The following is an 11,121-nucleotide window of genomic DNA, read 5'->3' on the forward strand; positions in this document are numbered from 1 at the left end:
GACGCCTGGTGACGAGTATAATAAGTCTCCCTCGAGGGAGGGGAGTCCCAAATTGCTCAGTGAGTTTTGTTTTTAGCAATTTGGGACTCCCCTCCCTCCAGAACGTATTATACTCGTCACCAGGCGTCCAGAGTTCAGTGCCATTTTGAATTGGGCACTTCGTGAGTACCACGCTTTCTAGCCACCATTTTAGTAGGTTAACTTACAAGTTTAACTTACAAGAGTCTTTTCTAACATGGTTTTACATTTCTTTATTTTTAATGACTGCCTGGGAGACTCCAGAGGAAATTATATCTTCGACTTCTTCTTCATTATCTTCGTTTGCTTCGTCTGTTACACTTTCTACCTGCAATTACAGGAGCCTTAAGGTTATGCTTCCTGTAGACCGCCCTAACGCTTTGGGTACCAAGTATTGGGTGAGGCGCTTTGGAAACTCTTTTTGGCCTAGATATACGGGCAACAGAGCCAGAAGGCGTGTTCAGGAAAGAAGACGAAACTGTCGTTTTAATATTCCTACGATTGTTTCACACCTTCATTCTTATCGCTGTGTAACACCATTACATCAAGGGGCAGCTTATGCAAATCCGTGCTGTGTTGATAACTTAATCTCTATCGCTTGCACACCTATAAATTTTGCAAAAAGCCTCACCTTGCTCATTTGTGTCTGCTTAATGCAAGATCCGTTTAAAACAAGACCTTAGCCATCAAGGATTTCGTAGTCGAAAATGATATTGATATGATGGCTGTGACAGAAACTTGGCTTAATTTCGCTGACAATGATAATGTGTTAGATTTCGGCTTCACGTCAAGAAACCTGTGTATGAGAGAAAACGGATTTCTTACAGAAATTTACAGTCCATTGACCTTGATCAATTTAGTGTTAATCTCAGGGAATCACCTTTGTTTCTGAATTTGCCTGATGATCTTGACTGTTTAGTAAATCGATTGAACGGTGTTCTTCAGTCACTACTTGATACTCATGCTCCTTTAAAGACTAAATCTATTGTTATGCGCCCAGCCGCACCTTGGTTTTCAGAAGAGATCATGACTCAGAAGAGAGTACGGAGGAGACTGGAGCGTCGCTGGCGAAGATCAAAACACTCTACCGACAAAGATCGCTTTATAGATCAGTGCAATGTGGTTTCGAATCTAATTTCTAATGCTAAGCTTGAGTACTATTCTCGCTTAATTGAGGACCATCGAGGTGATCAGCGGATTTTATTTCAAACTGTGGATAAATTACTGCACAAGAGAGCTGAACCAATGTTTCCTCATTCTTCTTCTGATGTGGATTTAGCTGAGAGATTTGCAGATTTCTTCAATAGCAGAATTGTAGATATCCGTAATAACCTCTCTAGCGATGCTTGCGATGCGGCACCTTTCCTCTCAGACTCAGTCCACTGCCCTTTTCAGTTGACCAGCTTTGAAGAGGTGTCGGTTTAACAAGTGAGGCATCTCATCAAGGCTGGTTCTATAAAGTCGTGTGCTTTGGATCCAGTTCCTGTGTGTGTGCTCAAATACTGCCTTCCTGACCTTCTACCCGTAATAACTAAAATGAACAATCTTTCGTTGGAGACAGGAATTGTTGCGGATGTTCACAAGGAAGCGCTATTGATCCCTTTATTGAAGAAGGTGGATCTGACTTTGAGGTTTTTAGTAATTTTCGACCGGTTGTTTACTTCCAAATTAATTGAAAAGGCTGTTGCTCATCAGTTAACTAGCTATGTTTTGAATAATGATCTAGGTGAAGTTTTCCAGTCTGCATACAAGAGATTGCATAGTACTGGAACGGCTTTGCTTATAGCTCAAAATGATATCCTGCGAGCTATTGATAATCACTGCTTTGCTATCCTTGTTTTGTTAGATCTATCTGCTGCGTTTGATACCGTTGACCATTCCATTCTTTTGCAGCGATTGTCACGTCGTTTAGGTATTAAGGGCATAGCGCTTTCCTGGATAAAATCTTACCTCACTAATAGAAAGCAGTTTGTGATAGTTCGAGAGGTAAAGTCGACTAATCGAGATATTTTTTGTGGTGTACCTCAAGGCTCAGTCTTAGGACCTATTTTGTATTTACTGTATACGTCACCATTGGGGGACATAGTTAGATTTCACGGGATGTGTTTTCACGTCTATGCAGACAACATGCAAATTTAATTTTTTCATTTGAGTCATCTTCAACGGTTGACAAACTTTCTGCTGTTTCCTGCATTGAGGCCTGCATTAGTGATATAAATAAGTGGATGCTGTGTAATAAGCTTAAGCTTAATAATAGTAAAACGGAGGTGCTATTCATTGGAGCGCGACACCGCCTTCATCCACAGCTTGATCTTTTACTTGTTGGCGATGAGCGTGTAGTACTTACTTCATCCGCGAGAAATTTGGGAACCGTCTTTGATGACAACATGACACTGCTATTTGTAAATCTGCTCTTTTTTTCATTAGGAATATTGCTATTTGTCGCAAGCGAATATTAAGACTCTAATTCACGCGTTTGTTACTTGTAAGTTGGATCACTGTAATTCGCTACTGATTGGTCTTCCCTGCTACCTAATAAACCTTTTCGGCTTGTACATTTTGTTTTCCCAATACAGATCATGTGATAATACTCAGGAGGCTTGGCCCTTTGTTCTGTTCATTAAAAAAAAGTGCATGCAGGCATATTCAAACGCTTTGGCGGGAATTGTGTACATAATTTTTTTTTTTTGGCATATGGATTGTTTGTTTATGCACATTGTGGGTTAGCTTTAACCGTCCTCACAAGATCAAGGTTTCCTGTTACAGCGATAGAACTGATTAATTAGTACCGGAAACGCACAAAGCTTTGATTGACATTTTAACAGAATTCATTTGAGTGACTAAGGCTTAAGTTTCAGATCAGTTAATAGCACGTGTTTGAAAGGACATGAGTAAGTCGCTAACCAGTTTCAGTAGTTTAAGTCAACCAGTTTCAGCAGTTTTAAACCGTCGAGTTGTTCAGTTTCAAGAGTTCGTAGTTTACGGAAACCCGCCACAGAAGTAAGTTTAGTTCAGTCTTTTATTTTGATTCTTTTCTGTTGCTTAGAGGTTTCGCGTATTCAAATATCTCAGTGATTCTAATGTAATTTTGTTCATTTCAGATCGAATAATTATCATAGTGAATAAAACATTGATTATACGATACACGGTTTCTTCCGTAAACTTTCAAGCCGTCGAAACTCCAACTGTCCATTTCCGAAATACAAATGCGGAGCTGGTGAGTTTAATTTATTTAAAAGATCCACTTAAATAGAACAACTGTTGGAAATACTTTAAAATGTAGACGATTCTGCATGTTTATCGCAAATTTAAACCAAACAGCAATTTAGAACAATTTCCTGTTACCGTGTCTCGGAATGAATTTATGATTTGCTTTTAAAGATAAGCGTGTTTTGCTCGCTTGTAAAAAAATTATTGGTAAAAGCAAAAGTGACAAAAGTGACAAAAGTGAGCCGTACCGAAACTAGCCTATGTGCATACAGTTTGCCATGAAACTGTAAAGTCCAAAACCTTTGCGACGAATTTCGCTCCGCCAAATGAAATGTTGCACGAAATTTTGCTCCTCCAAACGAAATGCCACACATTGGTTAAAACTGATTCTTTCATATTGCATTTGATTATGCAAATATTTAAAAAACTTCATGCATGCAACTTCACAAAATTATATCACAAGTTTGAAAAGTTTCACTGAAAAATTTCACAATTGTGAAGTCAAAATGTGAAGCTTGTGGTTGGTTAAAAATCACGGGAAAACCCCTTTATGTAATGTTTCAAAAACGAGTGCGAGTGTTTCATCGGGGTTTCAAACACGAGAAAACTGATGAAACTTTTATCGTTTTTGAGTGTTTGAAACCCCAATGAAACACGAAGCACGAGTTTTTGAAATCACTTCTCCAACAAAAGTTAATTAGTTTAAATTATTATTTGAATAAGTTTTCTCAGTTCAACTATTATATTTGAGACGTGAAATGTGCATGATGCTGCGCTGTGACAATTTTTGAATATTCATCAACTGATGTCATGTTGTTACCCTGCTGTTTGTCAGTTCTGAGTGAACACGTTGCTTCGCAAAGCAAATGACAGAGTGCAGATTTAGACCTCCTAAAACTAGCGAAGAAGAGGAAAAGTGCGTGGCCAGCGCTATTCTGAGGTAACGGGTGCATCTAGTCTGATAAAATTTCTAACGTCAGTGCCATTTTAGGTCGGAGTGAACAGCAAGGTTGAAAGTGAACCAAAACACGAGGTCGCCACCATTGAACGAGAATTTGAATTTAGAAAAAGAATGGCCTTTTCTGTTTTGGGTAGTTTACTAACTGTACTGTTACATTCAATGTTAGCAGTAAATAATTTAGGTTTAAAGTTTGTTTCGTAAAATGTGTGATTTAATGAAGTTGTTTATCGCCACGTGTTTCGTTGCTTCATCAATATGCAGATTAAGAAAATTTGCATCCGTGTTTGAAATCGTTTCAAACACGGCCGTGTTTTCAACTCCTTTTTCATTGGGTTTCTAAACCCATCCGCCTGACCAGAATACGTTGCTCTGGTTGGGTAAGAGCTGCATAAATAATTAATGAGTTTGAGAATTAGTTTTCAATAATGTCACGCTTTGTGATTCTTTCATGTACCATTTGATTGATTATGTGAATATTTAAACACACTCAATTCAATTCAATATTTGAATTTGTGTTGGATTTATTATTTGTGGTTGAATTCAAAGCTGATTAATTGTTTATATTCAGTATTTTTGTTCATTGTAGTAATTTGGGAATGATTTCCGTACAGGTCCCTACTTTATTATGCATGCGGAATAAATTAATTATTCATTCGCGCTATTGTTTTGTAGAACAATACGTATACCCAAGAGAACCGAATATATACATGGATAATTTGTACTTACGGGTAGAATAAAAACGGATCTCATTTTTTCTCTCCCTCTCTCTCTTCTTTCCCTTCATCGCCCACACCGTCACTCGTTTTTGTCCCAGCTTTCCAATTTCTATCCCTTCGTCTTGTTCTTATTTCCAGATCCCGCTCGGCTTTTTCTGCCATTTTATCCCATGATATGTCATTCGCAGCTTGCCTTGAACTCCGACCCACTGTAAAACCTCTGGATTACTTGTCCCTGTTCTTTACCACTGAGCTAACGTGTCAAGTTGCTAATTGACACCTTGAAAATGATATATATATTGAATTCTGGCTGACTATTTACATAACAATGATACGTAATTATATACACGTGCCGCGCCGAGCAGCTACAATCGAACTTACACTTGTAGGTTACCGTTAAGAGATCCCTGTTTTACTACTCTTGAAACAACCCATCCTTTTAATAATGCTAACCCTAACCCTAATTACGACTAAAGGCACTGTTTAGGCTTAAGGTTAGTCCCTGTGATAGTTTTAGGTTTTCCAGTATTGCTGTGAACTGTGACCTGCTTTTCCTTCATGCCCCGTGCGTGCGGCACACTTATAAGTTCACTGCGTGGAAGAGTATACCACGCTTAAAGTCTGATTGGTGCATCTTTCATGGGAAACTTTCATGCACGAGTTCATGATTGCAATTAAAATCGTTTCATATTTTCCTTCTTTTGAAGCAAACTTGTGTCTTCGTAATAATCAAGATGGCCACCGAAGTAAAAGGGTCACAGCAATGGGAGATATCATTTGGAAATTGTCTCTGCTTTATAAACTTTCCAGAGTTGTGCATGGAGTGGTGCAAAGAAAACAATTTACTTTCGTCTTCCGTGTCCAAAACCTGTGTGAAAACTCAGTCAGTTGGCAAAGACAAAGTGCCGCATCGGGAGATGGATCTGTTTCGCCATGCTCAAGAAAAAACTGCAATGGATAGCCTTCAATCCGCCAGAACACATATTAACTTTCTGACCGTAAACTTTCCTTGAAAAAATATTAGCCCTATAGCTACCTGTGGCCGGAAAGTTTACAACTGCCTACAAGACAAGGGCTAACATCATCTCACCGCAGTTAACCATCGCCTAAACTTCGTCGACTCAGACAAACGAGCCCACAGCAGGGCATTGAAAAGACATGATGGGGAGTGAAACGAAGTATGCCTCGTACGGGAACATCCATGGATCTCTACCAAAGCTATTTACTTGGAAGTATCATTGAGCTTATTGCCGATCTCTGCAAAGAGCGATAAATCACAAAATCCCTCTAAATGCACCGTTCGTGATCCTAAATACAGGAAATGAAGAAAATATACACTTTGCAGTGTCTCGGCGAATTTTTAAGAAGACAGGAAGAACAATTTCACGATAAAAAGAGCAGGTAGCCATTAAATTTCTTATGACAGTACTTTTATTTGGTTTGTTTGTTATGTTTGCGAATCTAAACCCTATTACAACGATTGCTTGAAACTCCACTTCTTGCGCTTATTCTAAAACTGAAAAATGGGTAAAATTGCAGGAAAAGTGCCGAAATTGCAGGAAAAACTGTTGGATTTTCCGTATTTCAGACAGAAGTTCGACCGACTTTTTTTAAGTCCATATGGACTTAAAAAAGAACAAAGAAAGAACAAAGCGCCACAGTCCCGAAGGACGTCTATTGTTATCGCTATTGTTTTCTTGAAACAAAGAAGTGTATGCATAATAAAGTAGGGACCTGTGCGGAAATCTTGCCGTAATTTGCTGCTGAATATATAGATTAAAAATTTTACTTTCCAACACATTGAAAAATACTGTGACAATATTTTTTTCCAATAGTTTTTTTGGGCTTCGCTTTATCCAAGTACTTTTTCCAAATGTGTTGTAGTCATGTACTAAACTTCAGGGTGCCCTGAAGTGCTGTACATTATTACTCACTGGCAATATTACCTGTACACGCAATGTCATGAACGCCTGATCTGACAGTGTTCTGTCTCCTATTTTTTTTGGCTAAAACATTTGAAAATTCCTCCATCAGGGATTCTTCAATCACATGTTTTGGATTCAAAGGTCGTAAATGTATATTCAGTGCACTATCTTTCGCTTAGAGATGCTCTTCTGTCTTCAGCGTTGCTGAATAATTCGCAGTTTCTTCATGAAACAATTTGATACAAAAATTCTTCATATTGCCTGGTATTGTCTTTCATGAGGAATCTTCGATGAAGGCATTTGTCGCTTTGTTTTTTTTTAACAATACAGTATGGTGTCCTTGGTTTGCGACTTTTCCGAACATGATGTTATACTTCCTCGTAAATTAAAATATCACCAAAAACAAATGTGTCTGATGATGTCTTGATTATTCTTCTTTCACATGACAAAATCTCGCCTTTCCTGCTATCGGTGATTGTGCGGAATTCAAGTTGTTGACAGTTGTGTTAATTTATCTTCTAGAAAGTGTCTACTTTTGCGCCTTCATAACTGACACAGTCATGTTTACTTGGCTTGTGTAAAGATAAAATGCAACAGGAACACGTGTCTTTTTGCAGAACAAATTTGCAAATGAACTTTTCTGCGGTTGGAAACAAATTTGCTGCAGAGTTTTCAATGTTTGTATCATCGACTCTGGAAAAATATCAATAATTTTTGCGAAGGGGTCCTTGGTCCGCAACTTATAATACGTATGACCCCAGGGAATTTAAATCTCGCAAAAGCAGATAAAGAAAACCTTTAATAAATGGAAAAGGTCTTTGCTTTAACTGAATATTTTCAAAATCTTCTTTATACATGTTTACGAACGGGTTAACTTCTTTTGTATTTGAAGAATACCTGGCATCCATGGCATTCTGCCATGGAGTATATACCACCTATACGGTCTTATAATGAAACGGAGCTTGTCTTGGAAGACGGTCAACTGAAAATAAAAAGCAGATTCTATACTCACAACAACATCCAATACGACTGTAGCTGAGAGATATCGAAGATAATAAAGAATACATAAATTTTCATGTAGGTAAAGGGCTAATTAGATGTGAACTGTCAGAAATTTATTTAATTTAGGATTTTTGGTAGTGCACTGTAAGCAGCGGATAAGTCACGAAAATAAACAGGTCTGTTGGAAGCGTGCTTGAGTTTCAACAAAATGAGCCCCAAAATCAGCAAAATATTGTGACGCTGATGAATAATAAAGTAGCTGCTATTCCCAAAACGATGGAATAACCTGTTGATAAATAACTTTTGACTTTTCAGAAACAATGGTCAACCTCAAGAGTTGGGCGATTGTGATCTTTGTGTTGCATTAACACACTTCTTGTCAAACTTTATATAACTTGAAAGAAAAAGAAAACTAACAAAAATAAAAACCTGGTATCTTGTCATCATTTCACACAGATGCTTCACTGTTTCGCGACGAAACACGCCGCGGTAACTTGATCACGGCGCCCGCTTAATTCTATGTCACTTTCGATTTTGCGATTTACTCGTTCAGCCAAAAGCACAATAACAAAATTGAACGTAGGAAAAATCTCCCAAACTTTTTTTCGCTGATGGTAACTTTTTACAATGTACATTCGCGGCTCAAAATTAATGTCGTTTTCATGTCGTAAATTTTGTTGTTGATGGCAAAATATTTTATTCTCGAAAACTTCCTTCTGCTCTTCCCAAAAACTGTGTATCAACATTTATTTACTTTTGCATCAATATTTGTTTTGCATAAAGCAAGCTAAAACAATCTGTACCTTGCTCAGTTCGCATTTTTGGAGGGTTGTCCAATACACCTGAATGGATACGAGTTGTAAAAAAGCTGTGCAGTTGCTGTCGATTCGTACGAGTCGTGCCCATGTGATACGATCCATTGTGGAATGAAGAAATGCATCTCATTAGGGGGACTTAGAATATTTCTAACACGCTGTAGCCCAAGAAACCCTTCTCCGAGTTGTCGATTCGTTCGATTCGTACGAATCGTGCCCATGTGATACGACCCATTGTCGAATGGAGAAATGCATCTCATTAGGGGGACTCTAACACGCTGTAGGTCAAGAAACCCTTCCGGTCGTGTAAATAATACAACGGTGAAAGAATTGAAATTGATTGATGCCGTTATCTCTAATCCTAGTGAGCTTTCTAACGCCTTTAATGACCATTTTTCAACAATTAGCCCAGACTTGGTAATGAAAATCCTCCTATTGCTAACAATAATTCAAGTTATATCAATTATATGACTGTAAATAACAGTGTATACAATTTAACACTGTAATTAATAAATTATTCTTTTTACAGATTGCATATGTTATGATGACGCCTGCCATCTAAAAAAGTTTGCCCAAAATCCTGTGAGATCTTCCCTAACCGAAATCTCGGAAAGATTGGCGTAGATGGAACTGAGTGGTGTGTGACAAATTCCATTTTAAAAATCACACCGATTCTTGGTGCAAGAGGAATTGCAATCCCTGCAATAGTTCAATTCTTCAGGTAATTCAAAGTTGTTAAAGTTTTACAAAGGAGGCCAAAAATACACGACACTAAACGTTTCGTGGACGTATCCAAGAAGGGAAACAAGACAGTGCGTGTACGAAGAGCAAACCTTAATATTATTGCAATAAGAAGTTACCACAAAGTGCCCGCTTTAGATGTAGTAGCTGCAGAGACACACTGCCTAAAACTAGAAGACTGGTGTGAAAGAGGACAAAAGTACTAATACTAACTTTCCGTTCACTTTCTCTACACAGGATGTGAATACCGAGGTTTGCAAACAGATTTTGTCGTGATTATCGAAGTTTGCTCCTATTACTACCGGTAAACACATGAATCGATGGAGATTTATGTTTTTAATGTATTACCTTGTGGACAGTCACAACGAGGACGTAGAAAGAGATACCATCACGATGACAATGACGGATTCTATGTCGTTTATGGTATGACCTTTCAAAAATAAGGAATAATAAACAGAATAAGGTACGAGACGTTGAATGTAACCTTGACTTATATTTCTTTAACCTACAAATACTATCCATGACACCTAATCGCAGTTACTTATTCCAATGTAACTCTTCCATGAAAATCGCTGTTCTTGAAAACCAATGTAGAAGATAAATATTCAGGAGTAAGACCATTTAAAAACTAGTATATCATTAAGGCTTTCTGTGTTTGAAATTGAGTGCCCAATTCTTTGCAATCGAGTTGTCTAATTAAGTGGTTAGCATCAGCATCATAGCTAGAAAAGGTAGACGCGAGCGGCACGGTTCTGAAGCTTCTGTAGCCTGTCAAGTAACGTTTTACCACAATTACCCCAGACAGGATAGCAATAGTCGAAATGAGATTGAATTAGTGCATTGTATATATAATGAAGAGTGGGTGGAGGGACAAACGGCCTGATTCTTTTTATTGCTTCTATCCCGGAAGCGACCTTTTAGATAATTTATCAATGTGTGTTTGCCACCGTAGATTTTCATCAATAAATATTCCAAGCGATTTAACAGAGGAAACATGTTCAATAGCAACATTATCAATCGAAAGCTTAAGTGGGTTTGACAAAGTACTCAATTTTCGTCTGGAGCCAATTAGCATAAATTCAGTATTGGCACTGTTCAAAGTAGAAGGCTTTTACAACGTGTTATACACACTTCCCCTGTTTGTTCGTCGGCACAGGCTTTTAGAACGAGCCATACACACTTTGCCTTGTTTGTTTGTCAGCGCAGGCTCCGAAGTATACACTCTTTCGCTTGACGGCACGGGTTCTTAGAACGAAGCATACACGCTTTCCCTTGTTTGTTTGCCGGCGCAGGCTCCGAGGTATACAATGCACTTTTAGTTCGCTTGTCGGCAATGTAACTCTTCCGTTAAAATCGCTGTTCTTGAAAAGGGAACCCTCAGAGGCTCTATGGGCAAGAATCGTGGGTAGTTTATTAATGAATATTTGTGCTGCAATTGTGGAATCATAATGGATCTTGATTTGAGAAGTAACTTGCAATTAGGAAATGTATTTTAGATACACATAAGTCACGACATCCATTTCTTTCTGGCACCGGCTCTTAGAAAGCTTCTACAACATGTTATACACACTTCCCCTGTTTGTTCGTCGGCACAGGCTTTTAGAACGAGGTATACACACTTTCCCTTGTTTGTTTGTCAGCGCAGGCTCCGAGGTATACACACTTTCGGTTGTCGGCACAGGCTTTTAGAACGAGGCGTGCACACTTTCCTTGCGTTCGTGTAAACCTTTGAC

At 38.4% G+C, this 11,121-nt stretch overlaps 1 long non-coding RNA gene across 1 annotated transcript; it reads left to right on the plus strand.

The window, feature by feature from the left end:
• Nucleotides 1–4,068: 4,068 nt before the first annotated feature.
• LOC138032319 (uncharacterized) lies at nt 4,069–9,778 on the plus strand. Its single transcript, XR_011128345.1, has 3 exons — nt 4,069–4,168; nt 9,177–9,368; nt 9,626–9,778. It is a non-coding gene; the product is annotated as an uncharacterized lncRNA (long non-coding RNA).
• The last annotated feature ends 1,343 nt before the right edge of the window (nt 9,779–11,121 follow it).

The sequence above is a fragment of the Montipora capricornis genome, chromosome 14 (genome assembly GCF_036669925.1).
Source record: "Montipora capricornis isolate CH-2021 chromosome 14, ASM3666992v2, whole genome shotgun sequence".
Taxonomy (NCBI): Eukaryota; Metazoa; Cnidaria; class Anthozoa; order Scleractinia; family Acroporidae; genus Montipora; species Montipora capricornis.